General features: G+C 39.1%; 1 protein-coding gene across 4 annotated transcripts in view; it reads left to right on the top strand.

Moving 5' to 3' along the window:
* SDCCAG8 (SHH signaling and ciliogenesis regulator SDCCAG8) overlaps positions 1–17,617 on the top strand; it is a 265,497-nt gene that overhangs the window by 184,199 nt on the left and 63,681 nt on the right. The window lies entirely within an intron of this gene.

The raw sequence follows: 17,617 nt of genomic DNA, 5'->3' as shown, positions 1-17,617 counted from the left end.
ACCAGCCCATGCTACTTCTCTGCTATTTCTTTATCTTTTTCTTTGTCTGATACTCCCCTCAATTTTACATTACTTTCCTGCTCTCTTTTCACGGTCCTGTTGCTTTGGTTCTTCATTTCTAGAATACCCTCTTTATTTCTAGAAGGAAATATGTGGTCAGAATTTGTGCTCTTCTACAGTAAAATGGTAAATGGTGTGCCTAGGAGTGGCATTTTATTCAAATTCATATGGCTAGATTTTATTATCTAAAATCTGAGATGTACTAATTAGGGAACAAAGAATTTTAATCAAAAATCTAGTTGTCAGAAAACTCTAGGTTTGTTAAAATATATATATGTAAATATAGGTACAGATATATCATACAGACTTTGAAGTATCTTAACATTGAGATTGTTTTATACAAGTCAGATCAGCACATAGGAAGAGTCACAACTGTCATTGATCATAATTTATGGCCCTTTCTAGACTTTCTGAATGTTATTATAGAAAGAAATGCCTTATATTGAGCTTGATTCTTTAACATCATAGAAATTCATTCAGAAAAGTTTGATGAATAACAGAAGAAATCTTTATTCACTGGCCCAAAGCTTAGTTTATACTCTGTGCTGTTACAACATCTATATGTGTGTCTATATTAGTACTGTCAGTTTTCTATGGCAAAAAGAAGCTCTTTAAAGATGGAAATTATTATAATAAAACTTCGTATTTTTACAAAATACCTCAAATTGGTAGCATTCAAAATGAATTCATGTTGGTTAATAATGAGGTGTAAATTTTGCTGTGTAAGTGAATAGATCATCATATTACACCAAGAGGTGATTTTTACATCTATATCAACAGTGTTTCTTGAGATTGAGGAATTGTGAAAAGGATTTTAGTAGAAGGGTGGCAATTTGCAGCAGATGTATATCTGCACCTCTGGTATCACTGGTTGTAATTGAACAATAAAAATGTTGCAACCGTCTGGGTAGCAAGATGGCTAAGGTCGGCTCTTGCCTGTGATAGTAAGAATGGAGGAGATTTGTTTGACGTCGTAGACTCTGGATTATAAGAAGGAGACATGTCAAACAGTAACTACGTGGCATGTGGCTGTGATGCATCTACAGCCAACCTCCTGGTGTGGCCTTCCCAAAGACAGGGAAGCGTCCCATTCAAGTGTGTCTCAGCGCTTGCATGACACAATGCCTCTGGATTTTACGTCAGTTCTGCCTTCAAGGTAAAGCCCTGATTTTCATAGGTAACCTAATCTGTAGGAAAAAAGAACATTAAAAAAAAAAAGTATAGCCACAAAAGTTCTTTCCACTCATGTGTGGATCTTTCCAGATTTTTCAGACAGAAACCAAATGACAGCCTCACAGTCACAGAATCTTCCAGCACTGGAGGTTAAAGCTGATTTCTTCTTCATGGAGAAAAGCTTACAAACCTTTTCAGACTACTTTAGTCAATTCTTGGAACCACATCTTCTTCCTGATTTAAATGTTTGGCTGTGTACCTCCAGCTAGAGCTATTAGAGTTTTTGCTGATTTGCTTGGCATATCTCCAGTAAAATAGTCCATTAAAATTCAAGTCCTTTCCCAATAATTGAGACAATCAATTTACATTAAACAAGGCACAAATATAATTTTATGTACAATTTAAATTCTATAGAAAATAATCAGTATGCAATAAAGAGGGACACTTATTTTGATGCAAAGAGATGTTTTTATAGTCTGCATTAAACAAATCTTTCATATTTTCAAAATAGTTCCCTCATTATCTTTGTGTATAGGAGCTCTATTGTGTTTTATTTTGATGTAGGAACAAGTGTGTGTCCGTGGCTGCATGTTTGATAAGCAGTGTAACTTTCTCTCAGTGACATGTAAAGGGAAAGGTTTGAGATAGAATAATGAAGGTATTTGCTTGCTATTTAACTTGGAATAATTCTTACAAAAAGGGCAAAGAGGATGCATGGAGAATTTATTGCCTTTATACCAGTATTAGTGAAATGGGCATTTTGTTCATCTTCATCTTTTTATGATAGACCAGGTGGTTGTTGCTCTGCCAGAGGTTGTGTGTTAGGTCCTAGGCAAATCACTCAATGGGACTTGGGAAGGTTGCATAGGATGGGGGCCATGTGCACACACATAATTGTGTGCCTTAGTGCTGAAGAGTTCCTGGGAAAGTTTTAAACCCCCAGCATGTAACCTCGCAAGGCAGCTAGACTCCACCAGTGTGCCTGAATCCTCCACAGTTCTCATTTGTAAGCTCTTAATGAGACTGGTATTGTCGGTCAGGAAATCTAGAACACTGGAGAAATATTATTAGGAAGAATATAGTAAAAATAATGACAAGATCGAAAACAAATCCTGTCAGAGCCCAAGAATAAATTTGGCTTCCGCTTGCTGTGTCTGTCTGTTTCCATAACGGTCCAGAATAGAAACCGGATGTTTAAAATCTCTCTCCTTTTCACATGCTCTCCTCCCCTCCTGTCTTCCTTCCTCTTCAGTATTAGTAGACTTACTATTTTTATTATTTTTTATTTATATTCCTAGTTTTCAATATTTGCCATTTGTGTGGATAACACATTAATTTTTAATGAAATATTTTCAGACTCTTGGAACTCTTGGAATAGCTGAATCATAAAAGAAAACTTGAAATTGATACAGACTCCAAGGCAGCACACAAACTGAAAATTACACTTGTTTTTATTCTTCCCACTGACAAATGGCAAATGGTTATTTGAAAGGATCATGTGTACTTAGATTTAAACTTCTTATGTTTCTATATGAGCCTAGTTTGTATAATTTTTGTGGCACAGAAGGTAATTCAGACACCATTTTAATTAATAATTAAAATGAAAGAAACAGCAAAACAATGTGTTAGGTAGTGAGCTCCAATAATTTTCTTTTTATCTAGAAATACTTATTTTTGACAAGCCACGTTGCTAGTAAAGGAATTCAAGCGTGATTTAGATTACGTCGTAGGCTTAACTTTATTTTAGTTCTGTTGCAGCAGTAAAGTTTTTTTTTGTTTTTTTTTTTGAGACGGAGTCTCACTCTGTTGCCCAGGCTGGAGTGCAGTCGCACGATCTTGGCTCACTGCAACCTTCAGCTCCTAGGTTCAAGCGAGTCTTCTACCTCAGCCACCTGAGTAGCTGGGACTACAGGCCATGCTGCCATGCCCAGCTGATTTTTTATATTTTAGTAGAGATGGGGTTTCACCATGTTGCCCAGGCTGGTCTCAGGCTGGTCCCAAACTCCTGAGCTCAGGCAGTCCACCTGCCTCAGCCTCCCAGGCGTGAGCCATGGCGCCTGGCCAGATCTAAAGATTTGAAAGAAAGTGGCATTTGTTTCTTTGGGTAATTTATTTCCACCAATCAATAATTGTTAGTGAAATTAAAGTTAATACTGGATATTATTTAATTTTATACTGCGTGGTATTCTCAGAAATGCAACTTTGTAATCCACTTTGGAACTGTAAATTAATAAGAATAGTTTCTTCTAAAAGTTTGTTTGTTGTTATAGATAGCATGGACATTTAAGATATAACATCTTTTAGATCTTTTCTTATTCTCAAATTATAAGGGTATCAATTTCTATTTTATGTTGGTAACTTAAATCTTATTTTAATCATTTATATATGTGGTTACTTTTGTATTTTCTTCTTTTAAATTAAAATTCCTAAAAAAAAGTCTACTTATCTCAAGTAAATTTACTTATTCTCACATTAATAACAAACATATATTTTTCCAAATATTAGTTTCTAATGTATTTCTAAAGACTAATAAATTTTTAAGGAGCTCTGCCTGTCTTATATGACCCAGGTTATGTAGAATGGCATTTTATAGAATCAGAAGAGGCCTGAAAGATTATCTAGTCCAACTTCACCTCTCATTGTCTACTGCCACCCTCCATTCTCATCCCCATCCCCAGCACCACATTTTATAGATAAGAAAACGGAAGCCCAAAGAATCAGGTAATGACTCCAGTCTGTTTTCTGGCATCAGGTCTAGTGTTTTCTACTGTACCCACTCAATAACTTATATGCTTCCAGAAATAGGGAGGTGGACTAGTACTAATGATGAAAAGGAAAATATACAATGGACATAAATAATCAGATATTTACCAGAAGCTATTTTGTCCAGTGACCTTGAGACCAGAAGTTGGATGGTTAATTGGAAGGTCAAAAAATACATGACAAGTGATGGATATGTGGAGCTGAGACATATTTTTTGTGTATAAGGATCACCTGATTTGGCACGCCATGTCATTTGCCCTGGATAAACAACACCCAAAATACATCTTTTATTGCACCCAATTTTGATTTCTCCAAACCGAGTGAGGACATAAAGACACTTGGGAAACAGCCTTCATGCAGAATTTGCTATTTTAATGGCCCTTGCCCACCAAATCTTTTACATTTATTTCAGGCACACCTAATTGGACAAACTTTTTGTGTAGGGGGGTGGAAATTTGGCTTTGTTGAATGCTTCTAAATCATTCCACTGCGTTTTCATACAATCAGCAACTCTTTTTTTAACAATCATACTTCTGAATTCAGCAAACATGGAATTACGTTTATGTAAGCAGCACACACAGGCTTGGGAAGAAACACGGCTGACTTTAGGAAGTAGAGCACAACTGGTGGGAGCACAAGCGCCCATTTGTGCTGGAGAGCAGCAGTCATTGGCCATAGTACTGACTGTGCCGTGGACATCATTCGTGTGTTTGACAGAGGGAAAAGGAAAGGGTTAGTTGTTGGGTGATCAGGGTAAGTGGTACTCCATTTAGAGAGCTTCTACTGTTCTTTGGAAGGAACTACCTGCATCAGACAAGTAAAGATGTATAACATAGTAACTGGTTAAGAAGAATCTGCATTGCATTCTCCATGCACTATCTTTCCTCCTTTTTTTAAGACAGGGTCTCACTCTCTTGCCCAGGCTAGAGTGCAGTGGCACTATCACTGCTTACTGCAGCCTCAACATCCCGGGCTCAATTGATCCTTCCACCTCAGCCTCCCGAGTAGCTGGGACTACAGGCTTGCACCACCACGCCAGCTAATTTTTATATTTTTTATAGAGACAGGGTCTCACTTTGTTGCCCAGGCTGGTCTCGAACTCCTGGGCTCAAGCCCTCTGCCCATCTTGGCCTCCCAATGGGATTATAGGCATGAGCCACTGCACCTGACCAATTTTTTTCTTTGTGTCAGAGAAAAGCCAACTTGGAGGCAGAAGAAAGGGAACTTTATCTGTTCCCTTTCTGCTTTCTCTGTTCCTGGCTTAAGAACATCAGCCTCACCCCACCCAGAAACTGGGCCAGTGGAGCTTTTATATACTGAGCAAACCATCCATAGCCACTTGGCAATAAAAGCAGTGGCCACTGTTCAGCCTGGAGAATATACCTCATTTACAGGTTTTCAGGCGACCTGCTGCCCAGTTGGTGCTGCTTGGGGGAGCAGCCATGCTTTCTCGGATGGGGAGCTCATCTACTCCTTGCATAAAAGTCATGGAAGGACTACTTTCTTAGGAGACTGTATGGCTGAAAATACAAATAGCTTCAAATGGGTTTAGGAAACTCTTGGATTAAGAACCCATGCTTGGCCGGGCACCGTGTCTCACGCCTGTACTCCCAGCACTTTGGGAGGCTGAGGTGGGCGGACCACCTGAGTTCAGGAGTTCAGACCAGCCTGACCAACATAGTGAAACCCTGTCTCTACTAAAAATACAAAAATTAGCCAGGCACAGTGGCACGTGTCTGTAATCCCAGCTACTCCGGAGGCTGAGACAGGAGAATCACTTGAATTCAGGAGGCAGAGGTTGCAGTGAGCCGAGATGGCGCCACAGCACTCCAGCCTGGGTGACAGAACAAGACTTCGTCTCAAAAAAAAAAAAAAAGCATGCCTCATTCTTAAAAGGCATTATGAATGCATTAAGTCTCATTGCTAAATGAGGAATGAACAAATCAATAGGTAATGAACAACTATTCTCTCTCTAAATTGGGTGACTATAATCCTTCCACTTTTCCTTTTATTTTGGGGGAGGAAGGGGATCTGAGCATCCATTCTATTTTTCTTCCTTAATTAGGTCTTAGTATCTATCAAGATGGTGATTATAGTGTGTGTGTGCGTGTACACACACACACACACACACACACACTATCTTACATAACTGCCTGTTTACTCCTTTGCTACACTGTGACCCAAAGGGGTGGAGCAGCACTTTCGCAAATGTGTTTTATAGACAATCCGTCCTTCACAGATAGTCTTTGAAAAAAGGTTTGCATGATATCTTAGTTTTGGAACATACTGCATAAACTATCTACTTTTTAGAGAGTCAAAATGTACATTAGGATATTAAAAGCATTGATAAGTCTTCAGAATTATTAACCGTTTTTTAAATTTGTTATAGTTAAAATAATATAAATAAAAATATTTGTAAACATTTAAAACTTTACAAAGAAAGGTAAGAGGATATGGTGTGAAGAGCTACAGACTTCCCTGTGGGGTGGTTGTTGGGGACATGTCACCAAGCTAAGCATGTAAATGGTTCCCTGTGGCATTTCTTAGAGGAGCTAAATAGTCTCTGCGTGGCCTTGTGATCATATTTCACCCTTCCTGTCCCAACTGTGACTTTTATTTTGGCTTTATTTCCCTTATACCATAGTGTGCAGCAGGATTCCTGAGTCCTTGCTTCCTAACTCATGGGTTGGGAGAGCTGCTCATGGCTGTAGCTGCTGCAGGCGCCCGCATTGCTGAACAATGGGAGGTGTCATCCACAGGTGAAGCTTGAGGTGTGGTTCATCCAGGCCTTGTCAAGGCATAGATTTAGACAGAAACAGGTCCTCCAGGGCTTGGTTATGTCCATTACTAAATCTGGCTGTAGCAAACAAGGAGAGTAAACATCTTTTCTTTATAGTTCATGGACTCTGAAAAGGGATTTTCTGTTGTTCTGTTCTTCCTTCTTCTCAGCAATCTAGAATCATGTGTGAATAGAAGTAGAGAGGTGGTTGGTGTTTGTTCATGTATTTATTTTATTTATAGTTCTTTCACTCTAGATACATACATTCTTCAGATATGAATTGTGTTCTAACAATGGTAACAGGGGCCTGTGGTAGGCTTCGGGGTTGAAAAGATACGTAAGACTTAACCCTTGTCTCTGAGAATTCACAGTCTGGGTGCTCTTGCCTGGAAGACCTTTTCCTCCCCTGCCTAGAGACCTCTTATTTCCCAAGACCCAGGTCAGCCATCATCTCCAGTACAGACTTCCTTAACGCCACTCTCTGTGTTACTCAGTACTTCGTTCAGACAGCAGTTTGCTCAAACATATAGGACATTATAATTATTCTTTGACTGTCCGACTTGTTTAGACTGTGAACTCCTTAAGGACAGAAACCATACTCTGGTCATCTTTGTATCTCTTGTCTATAGCTCAGATCCTGGCCCTTAGAAGGCATTTACTAAATGAATTTGTAGTCCTTTTTATCTTCTTTTTTAAAATCATCATATTTTTATCATCTTTTTTATCTCCTAAAATTGTAGAAGGGTAAAAATTAGACAAAAGCAGAACTTGATGTGTATGTGCAACATTTAAAAAATATTTTATAACCTCTCATGTATATCTTCATGTTTGGAAAACCTACTCAATATATGTGTGTCTAATTACTATTATTAAGTAATAAAAATCTATAGTTTTATTATATAATGATGCACATCCAGTGGACACTCAATAAGTATTAATCACACTATTAAATATGCTTTGATCTCATTATAACTGGAATGGCTCCCTTGCTTTAGTTAGGCTATTTAACAACTCATTGTGTTATTAGTTGATCCTTATTTTTCAAGGTTTGTAGGTCATGCTTAATGGAGCGACTTGCTAAGGTTGTTAGCAGTTACATAAATGACTCTGACTTTACAAATTTTATGATAGCCATTTGGAATGAATTATATATTTTCCAAGCTTTTGGTTTCCCCAGTGGCTGATACATTAAAGAATAATTGGTAAGTTGCAAAATTTGTGACAGTTTTGTTTTTAAAAAATCAGCTAAATTTGGCTTTTTACATATTGCTAGTGATTTCTGTATCATAGATGAAGGAGATAGCATAGACTTGAGGCTGGGAAACACGTTTCTTCTTTCACATAGCCAGGCAGAACAGCCCTTGGAAGACGATCCTTGGAAACACATTATCATTTCTTGTTCAAACCAAATATACTTAACTTCTGTATCTCTTCCACTTTAAAATCATTATTTTTGTGACCGATCTCTGGAAGTGCCCCAGTTTTTCCACATGGCCCTTAACACATAGTGTTAGTGTTTCATTTCATAGTTCTGATTTTGAATTATGCCTCTGTGTTCACTAGCAGGGTTACCTCCTGTTAGGCCTGACTGGATCATGGAGTCCTGGACTCCTTTTGGCTTTTCGCCTAGAGTAGGGAGGCCTCAGTGACTGCAAATGTGGCAATTCGGGCAGTCCCTTGGCCCTTTCTCCTTAGGTCCACACTCCCATCTTGGGATTCTGTCTTCTCCACTTCAATAAATGGCTCCAAGGAAGAGCTTGAAAACGTGTTTGGATCTGATTGCCAAATTTCTCACCAGAACTATTCTTTCAGGGTGGGATTTTTGAGGTTGGGTAGGGGCAGGGTTAAAAACATGAGCTTTCTCTAGAGGCCAACATTCCCTGATTCTAGGCAGTTAGTCAGTCCTTGTTCCTATGGTAAACGTCTCTGTTTTCTAGCACTTAGATCACTGTATTCATGGCATTGGACATCCTTCTCCCCTCATTAGATGGTGGGGTCTTCAGTGTGAACCATGTGTTATCAATCTCTGAAGTCCCAGTATATGAAACTGTATTGAATTAATGAATGATTCTCTAGGAACTGACGTTGTTTTCATTTAAAAGTTGTTAGGTAATGGTTAGGATGAATATAGGCTGATTCCATATGTGTCCTCAGTTCTTTCCACCACGCCATTAGGGTTTGAACTCCTCTGGCTTCATTAGCTATTTTACAACTCCTTTAAGCTACTGTATAGTTTGGTTCATTTGAAACAGAAAACCAGCGAAAAATACAAAAGTGATTGAATACCTATTACGTGATAGGAATTCTGCAGACCTTGGAGATATGGAAGATAAATCAATCACTGACTTCCGGGGATTCTCGTCTGGTGGGAAAGCATGTATTCTAGCGTTGCTAGCCCCTGTTTTAGTAGAGATATGCGTGGACAGCATAGGGTATGTATAACCTGTTTATTTTTGTTTGTTTGTTTTGTTATATAACCTGGTTTTGTTTGTTTGTTTGTTTTGAGACAGAGTCTTGCTCTGTTGCCCAGGCTGGGAGTACAGTGGCGCCATCTCGGCTCACTGCAACCTCCGCGTCTCGGGTTCAAGCAATTCTGCCTCAGCCTCCCGAGTAGCTGGGATTATAGGTGTGCTCCACCACGCCCGGCTAATGTTTGTATTTTTAGTAGAGACAGGGTTTCACCATGTTGGCCAGGCTGGTCTTGAACTCCCGACCTCAGGTGATCCTTCCACCTCAGCCTCCCAAAATGCTGGGATTACAGGCATTAGGATTAATATAGCGTTTAATTCTAAAATGCTGCTAAAATCACTTGTTGAAAAAGAAGTGTTTATTGATATGACAAAATGTTCAAAATATATCCCCTAAGGGGAAATAGGATAAAAGTAGTATACATTATTTCATCTTTTGCATACATAGAAGATATATAATTATAGATCTATAGATGGATAAGTACCCCAAATGTCACATCTTCTTCATACTCTAACTTGTGTATCTCACACATGTAGACTCAAATTTTGCCCCATGTCAGTTTGTACATAGAGCTCAGCATCTCCTTGAGTTTCCCAAAAGATTTCATAGGCACAAACTTACTGCTGATTAGCATGGATTTTACTGAAGATATTATAAGAAGATGGAAAACATTCATGCCATACCTCCCTTAGAAACAACATAACAATCTCCATTAATACTTAGTTCTCCCCTCCATAGTCCTTTCCTGGGTGCATTCCCAACTTGGAACTTTTTTTTTTCCTATCTCCCGCTTTCCTTAACCCTATAACTTTCTAATTCTTTGCCTTCTCATATTTCTAGGAGCCAAATGTTCTCACCCCCTTCTATTATGCAGAACCATTCAGTTCTGCTGCAACTCTTGTCTTAAATGTACATATTCAGAGTAGCCTGCTTCTTGAGTAAGCACACATTGTACACATGTGCATACAGACACTTACATATATATACTAAATGAAATTTAAGCCAGGCCCGATGGCTCACGCCTGTAATCCCAGCACTTTGGGAGGCCAAGTTGGGTGGCTCACTTGAGCTCACAAGTTCGAGATCAGCCTAGACAACATAGAGAAACCCGTCTTTACAAAAAAAGAAATACAAAAACCAGCCAGGCTTGGTGGTGCGTGCCTGTAATCCCAGCTACTCAGGAGGCTGAGGTGGGAGGATTGTTTGAGCCCAGGAGGCAGAGGTTGCCGTGAGCTGAGATCATGCCACTGCACTCCAGCCTGGGCAGTAGAGCCAGACTTTGTCTCAAAAAATAAAATAAAAAGTTGATTGTGGCCTGCTAAAGTAATTTTGTAACCCACTAAATGGTCATGACCCACAGTTAAAAAACCCTTCCATCAAAGGCCCTTTTAACAACCACACAGCTGCTGAATAAAATTATCTCCCTCTTGCTACATCTCGTTACACCTGCGAGTACATGCTCAGGCGTTTCCATGTGTGCACACACATACAGACAATAGGCCACACACCAGAAAGGAATACAGCAGTGCTCTCTGGGATTACTGGTGTGCCTTCTTCCACTGCACTTTCTGACCATTTCTAAGTTTTCTGCACTAAGCACGTGTTAATTGTGTAAAAGGAAATGCAAACAGTAACAGGCTCAGTTGAGGGTTTTCGTCTTCCCCTTTTCGTTACCTCCCCTAGTAACCCTTGCAAACAGTTAGACTCCTCTATCTCTTTCCGTGTCATACCTTTTTGACTTCTCCCTACCTTGAGATGATCTCTCTTTTTTTTTTTTTTGAGACAGTATCTGGCTCTGCTACCCAAGCTGGAGTGCAGTGGTGCAATCACAGCTTACTGCAGCCTCGAACTCCTGGCCTGTAGGGATCCTCCTCTCTCAGCTTTTTGAGTAGCTGAGACTGTAAGTGTGCACTATCACACCTGGCTATCTATCTATCTATCTATATATTTTTTAGAAATGGGGTCCCACTGTGTTGCCTAAGTTGGTTTTGAACTCCTGGACTCAAGTGATCCTCCTGCCTCACCCTCCCAAAGTGCTGGGATTACAGGTGTGAACCACCGCACCCAGCCTGCAATGAGATTCTTACACTGAAATGCATAGATGGGCTGTGAACCTTCAGAAAATATATATAAAACTTAATGTTTACTTATTTCTTTTCTGAGAAGCAGATGCAATTATTCCGTGAGGGCTTTTGTTGTGCCAGGCAAGGTTCTAGGTCTGATCCTTTAGCAGCCTCTCAAAACGTTGAAGAACTGAGTGACTCTTCTCACTCTGTTGTTTTCCTTCTCTGGACTGTGAGCGCCATGAGGCAAGGACTTCATCTGTCTTGTTCATCACTGATTTCATGCTGCTTAGAATAGTGCCTGGAACATAGTAGGCACTCAAAAAGTGTAGTGTTCTGAATGATTAGGCATTGTGAAGTAGAAAATACATTTATCTTATGACTCTCCTTTTCCGGAGTTGATGAGATGTCATGATGTTATTTGAGGGTGCAGGAGGTAATCAACAGTATTCTAGGACTCTGGGAATTCAGACTGGGGATCGCAAAATTTGGAGCAGGTTTTGATTGGCACTCAGGTGGGCATCTGTCTCCGTCCCACCGGCTGTACTCTGCAGTCACTTGTAAATTACACTCTTCTTGGTGGGCTCGAGGCCCCAGCCCAAGACTGCAGGGTCAGTGCAACATAAAAGTCCAGGTCTCCTGACTCGGAGTTGAGACTATGGCAGCACTCTTGAGCTTGACTTTCCCTGGGCTTCATTTAATATGGTTCATTTTGTTTTTGAAGGTAGTTTGTTCCATAGAAACCAGACAGGGTGTTGTTTAAATAGTAGGCTGATGTCTCAATGTAACATATTGGCCCACTGAGCTCTACAAGAGTGTGAATCACAAACCCGCCTCTGTACATTTCTGATATAGTGTGAATGTTCTGGATGTAAGAAAATCCTGTTAAGAATGATCAGGTTATCTCATTTTGCCATCAATCGTATTTTGAAATGTTAAGTTGATAGAATAACTGCTGTTCCTGGCTAAATAGATTCTCTCAACTCCAGCAAAATATTTTTACAATCAGGTAATTCAGCCACTAATCCAAATTTTATTTGGTTTATTTTCTTCAGACTGTATATATAATACTGGGACTGAGTGTTTAAAGTTCAGCTCGTTGTGTAGTATTCCTGTGATAATTTCAGCGCATAAAATAAGATGTTTACAAAAGCCAACCTGAGACCGATATTCTCCAGCAGTTTAGCAGCAAATTCCTACTCTGGGTATATAACAATAATTGGGATCTTTCTATTGGCTTTACATAAACTCAGATTAGTAGTAAAATCTAAGTACCATCCCATTTGGCAAACTCTTAACTTCAAGCAGTCACAAATTTGCTTCTGATTGTGCTTTTCATTCGCACCTAGCTCAGATTTTTGCCTGATGCTTTTTTAAATCCTCTAATTTACATACTGTGGTAAATTTAAAATGAGAACAGATGAATGCTGCTAAACTTTTCTATTTCACTGATGAATATGGTATTTTGCTTTAACTATCTAGCTGTTATATATTCAATGACCTTTAAAACATGAAATAGATACTTCTTTTCATATATACTGTGCAAGATGAATTATTAGTATTGTCTTCCTTTGAAACTATGAAACTGAGACACAGAGGCCAAGCAGAGCATCTGGGAACTGATTTCCACAGGCCTAAAATCAGAGTTTCCTCTTCCCGGGACTCACACCCCGTCAGCCAGGCAGAGAGGCCTGGTTCACTCACGTTTGGTTATCTTGGAACTCTGGGAGGTAATGCGTCTACTCTGAATGCACTTCTTTCCTTACCCCACAGCCCCAGTGCACCACAGTCTACATCATTGTACCCGTTTGGGCATGTTGGAACAAGTACCAGTAAGGGAAGAGGTCGCAGGTTTTGAGTGGCTAATAGGAATTTGGCTCCAGCTGAGAATATGTTATCTCACATATTGTTGTTAATAATAATAATAATCGTGTTCTCCAAAGGTGCAAAAGGAGAGTTGGAGAAGTTAAATTATTCAGCAACTGAGATATCTAAAGCCCGTGCTCCTGTACTGTCTTCTGTTTGTCCCTGTTATCTTGTTTAGTGAGCAGCATAGCATTTTGCAAGAGTGGACCGTTCACCTGGTCAGGATTTTGGTCAGCATAACAGATGTGCCATCCACTGTGGTAGGTGTCTGGGGTAATCAGAGAAAACTTCCCAGATACGGTGGAAATAAACTGCTTGACAAAACGAGTCGAATCCACCATCATGTAATTTTCTAACTGTTCATTTGTTTTCAATAACCAAAATCAATATTAATTTTGAAATTATATACACTACTTATGATTAAAATGCTGTAATTCATAAGACAAGGAAAATCTAGGGCACATTTTAAAAGAAAAGTATAATTTTGAAAGGAGGAAATCTATTTCAGAATGAAGAAATGAAAACTTTTGAAAGCTTTAACAAAAAATTCCTAGGGAATTTTGAAGTTTTATTTTGCCCTAACATGAAAAAGTAGGCCAGTTGCTAAACATTAATTGCTTTACTTCCATCTATCTTTATTTTTATTTTTATTTTTTGAGATGGAATCTTGCTGTGTTGCCCAGGCTAGGGTGCAGTGGTGCTATGTCAGCTCACTGCAGCCTCTGCCTCCTGGGTTCAAGCAATTCTCCTGCCTCAGCCTCCCAAGTAGCTTGGATTACAGGTGTCAGCTACCACGCCCAACTAATTTTTGTATTTTTAATAGAGTTGGGTTTCACCATGTTGGCTAGGCTGGTCTCGAACTCCTGACCTCAAGTGATCCGCCTGCCTTGGCCTCCCAAAGTGCAGGGATTACAGGCAAGAGCCACCGTGCCTGGCCTATTTCCATCTATCTTGATCACACTTGATCATGCTGAGAGACTAGAGGCTCTGGAATTTAATAAATGACCCTAATTCAAAATATCTTACTCCAAATTCAGCTTGATAGAAAGCCAAACTGTTGTCAATATATCTCACTTTAAGCAAACCCAACATATTAATCCATATTTACAAAATGGATTAGTTAAGTAGTCATTCTTCACTTAGCAACATAATTCATTGTAGTAAGTTCCCCTTGTAATACGTATACGCATGATTTAGTTTATTAGAACCCTCTGTGTGTGCCACATTTCAAGTGCAAAGTACATTTGATAATGTTACTCAACAAATTAGTTTCTCATTTGTCCAAATATTTGGTTGGGCATTGTTGTGGCCCCTAAGGAAACAAACAAGTGGGTCAGAATGGCCTCTGGACCGAAGGGATGCATGTTGCAGGAGCAAGGACTGTTGGCGTGGGCTGATCACTGGTCTAGAGGCTGTGGGAGCTCAGAGCATGGGCCCAGTCAGTTCAGTCTCCATCATCCTAGTTTTCTGGATCTTCCAACTCCTTGTGTCATCGAATGAACCAGGAGCATGCAGAATTTATCTTGGTGGAAAGCCTTTCTCCTCAGTTTTCTCTCCCTGTTTTGGTTTACTGAACAGGAAAGCCTGACATAATTAGGTCTGAGAAGAGTCATCGGATTCTGCTCTCATCCTTGATCCTGCCGTGGTTGGTAGGGAAATTCACTGATTAATTCTGTGGCTGGCTTGGGTCATGCAGATGACCCAAGGTCACTGGGCTGTTCGGGTTATCAAAAGCTAAATGACGTGGGACACTTCTGGGGATTAGTTTGACGAAGCTGCACAAATATAGTCAGATGACAAATTTGGAGATGTAGTGGCAGAGAAAATAGTATTTTTTAAAAATGCATGCCTCTGAATGTAATAGTAAACCTGTATGAGAGGCTCTGCTTAGAGAGAAATCAGAGTGAGCTATTAGCTGTGCCTATATGTTTATTTTCATATAAATACATCAAGAAAGCTAGATTTTTTGCTTTCATTTTTATACCAATATGCCTAGGCTAAAATGGGTCATTCCCAGCATTTAAAAAGGGGGTTAGAGGGAGGGCAATTGGCTTGGTTTTGGTAAAGGGGTAGGGGATTATTTTTTATTTTATTTTATTTAGGGGGCAATCTTCCATCTTTATCTCTTCGTTCTTGATGTGCTTTTCCTGGACCTCGTATTCTGATCATATTTAACTTTCTATTGTAGAATTGGGATGGAAGACCTAGAGTTCAGCTTGAAAATCTTTTGGTAGATGCTATATCTTTAATAAATGTTAAATACAGGCATCACACTTTTAAAGAACATTTGTTTTTAAGGGTCTTTGTGCATTCATCTGAGGAAAAAGCAACCAAATCTGTTTTATTCAAATTCCAAATTCTAGGGGAGCAGATTGTCACAGAATATACAGTGATAAACTTCCAAAAAGGAAAATGGGCGGAAGAATCGTAGGTATTTATCACGCATGCTAGAAACATGGATGCTTTCTGAGGAATCAACAGATCTTCGATTCTCTTTTGGTTGAGTGCACCTTATTTAGTAAAAAAATAGTTTATTGATTATTTCATATTTTCTTCTTTAAGGAAAAATCTTATAAATATTCATATTCAGAATAGCATGTGTCTATTCTGCTGATCCGGAAGCCATAAAAGAAGTTTCATTCTCAGTGTCATGTCGACAATGAAAATTATCACAAAACCAAAAATAATTCATGTAAATGTCCGCATTGTTTAATCATCAGTTTTAGATCCAAAGCATCATTCTTTCTGTTTAAAGTGGTCATTCAGAACTGAATATTTTAAATGACTTATAGGAGCCCTGTAGAAAATATACAGAAAGAATTCACCGTTTAAGTAAAAATATATTTGCTTTGCCTGGCCTGTCAGTTTCCATATTTGCAGTGGCTTCCCATTATTGACTAGCATCACGCATTGAGGATTAGGTTTTCAAATGCAGTGTATTTACTTTTGAACTTCTCTGCTGGTAACAGTCTGTGCATACGTGACATTTGTAATGCTGATGGTTGATTTCAAAGTATAGTATCTAAGTCCAATTTTTCATGCATTTCATGAAGCTTTTGTCCTTAACACATTGATTTAAGTCGCTCAAAATTGATTCTTAAAAGAGAGATCATTTCTATGTTTACATAATTGCAACCTCAAGCGTACTTTGCAGATTTTAGCTGGCACTCTCCAATCCCTCTGTTAAGTGGTTATCAAGGGTGGTTATTACCATTTACAATATGAGGAAACCAGGAGACAGGGATTTTATTGACTTACACTGTGAGACAGCATTGCTGCTAGTCTGTTAATATGTGTTTTCTTCTCTTTTCTAAACAGATTTTAAAATTTGGCTATAATATGTAAGGCATCACTCTCTGGCAGAAATATAATTGTCAGGTGTGCTGCTATGGATAGAGGTCCTGCAGAAAGCTTCAGGACCCATCCCAAAATGACGAAGACACAAGATACAGTTCTGTCCTCATCTTGACTTTTGTGTGGGTCAGAGTGAGTTACTAATTTTAGAAGTGTTCTTGTGAAGACACCTGACTACTCAGCACACACAATCTTAAGGTCTTTGCTGTAAGAAGCTCAAACATCCTTTAGCCTCCCTGGCCAGGGACCCTGGCCTCTGCTTTTGTGTTTCAAGAATTCTCGGTTCTGGCCCTTTCCTTGATTCCCTAATTTCCACAGTTTGACAGCACTGAACGTTGTGTTAAGCTTCTTGCTACCATGTAAAAATTTCCTGACACCCCTTGCAATAATAATTGCTATTATATAATATATAATTATGTAAGATATAATAAATATATAATAATCATCATTGTAATTCTTATCACTGTAGTAGCAGCAGCTAACTTTAGAGCGTGCTTGCTATGTACCAGCTCCTCTTCTAAGCACTTACCTTTTAAACCCACTGAATTTTCATAACCACCACATGAAGCGAGTACTAGCAATATCCCCATTTTACCAATGAGGAAGCTGAGGCACAGTGAGGTTAAGTAACAGGCTGAAGGTCACACAGCTACTATGTGATAGATGCCAAACTTGAACCTGGGCAGTGTTGCTGCCAATTTTGGGAAGAAGGGATGCTGATTTGAAGAATCTTAGCAATATTTTAGCTCCCATAATAGTAAAAATTTTTAGAAGTGCTTCCTGCGATTCCAATCAGATATGGCATTGTTTTATATTCCCATTCTCAGTGATCTCTAAACAGCATTCCTGCCACTAAACTGCCACTGTTTTCCTACAAGGGACATCTGATCAGTTTCTGAATTGAGTCCCAAGATACGTGCTTTAAGCTATTGCATGAATATCTCTATGTGGGAAATTCTTGTGTTCTGATAGATGGAGAAAAATGTGTTGGAGATAGTAAAATATTACCAGTTTCAAATGTGTTTATGTTACCTTAAATTTGAGGCAGATTATGGAGAGTGAGAAGAAAAAGAAGAGGAGCAATAATTTG

Source organism: Pongo abelii, chromosome 1 (assembly GCF_028885655.2).
Source record: "Pongo abelii isolate AG06213 chromosome 1, NHGRI_mPonAbe1-v2.0_pri, whole genome shotgun sequence".
NCBI classification, from domain to species: Eukaryota; Metazoa; Chordata; class Mammalia; order Primates; family Hominidae; genus Pongo; species Pongo abelii.
The sequence above is the reverse complement of the archived record's forward strand: the minus strand, read 5'-3'. Positions and strand labels throughout refer to the sequence as shown.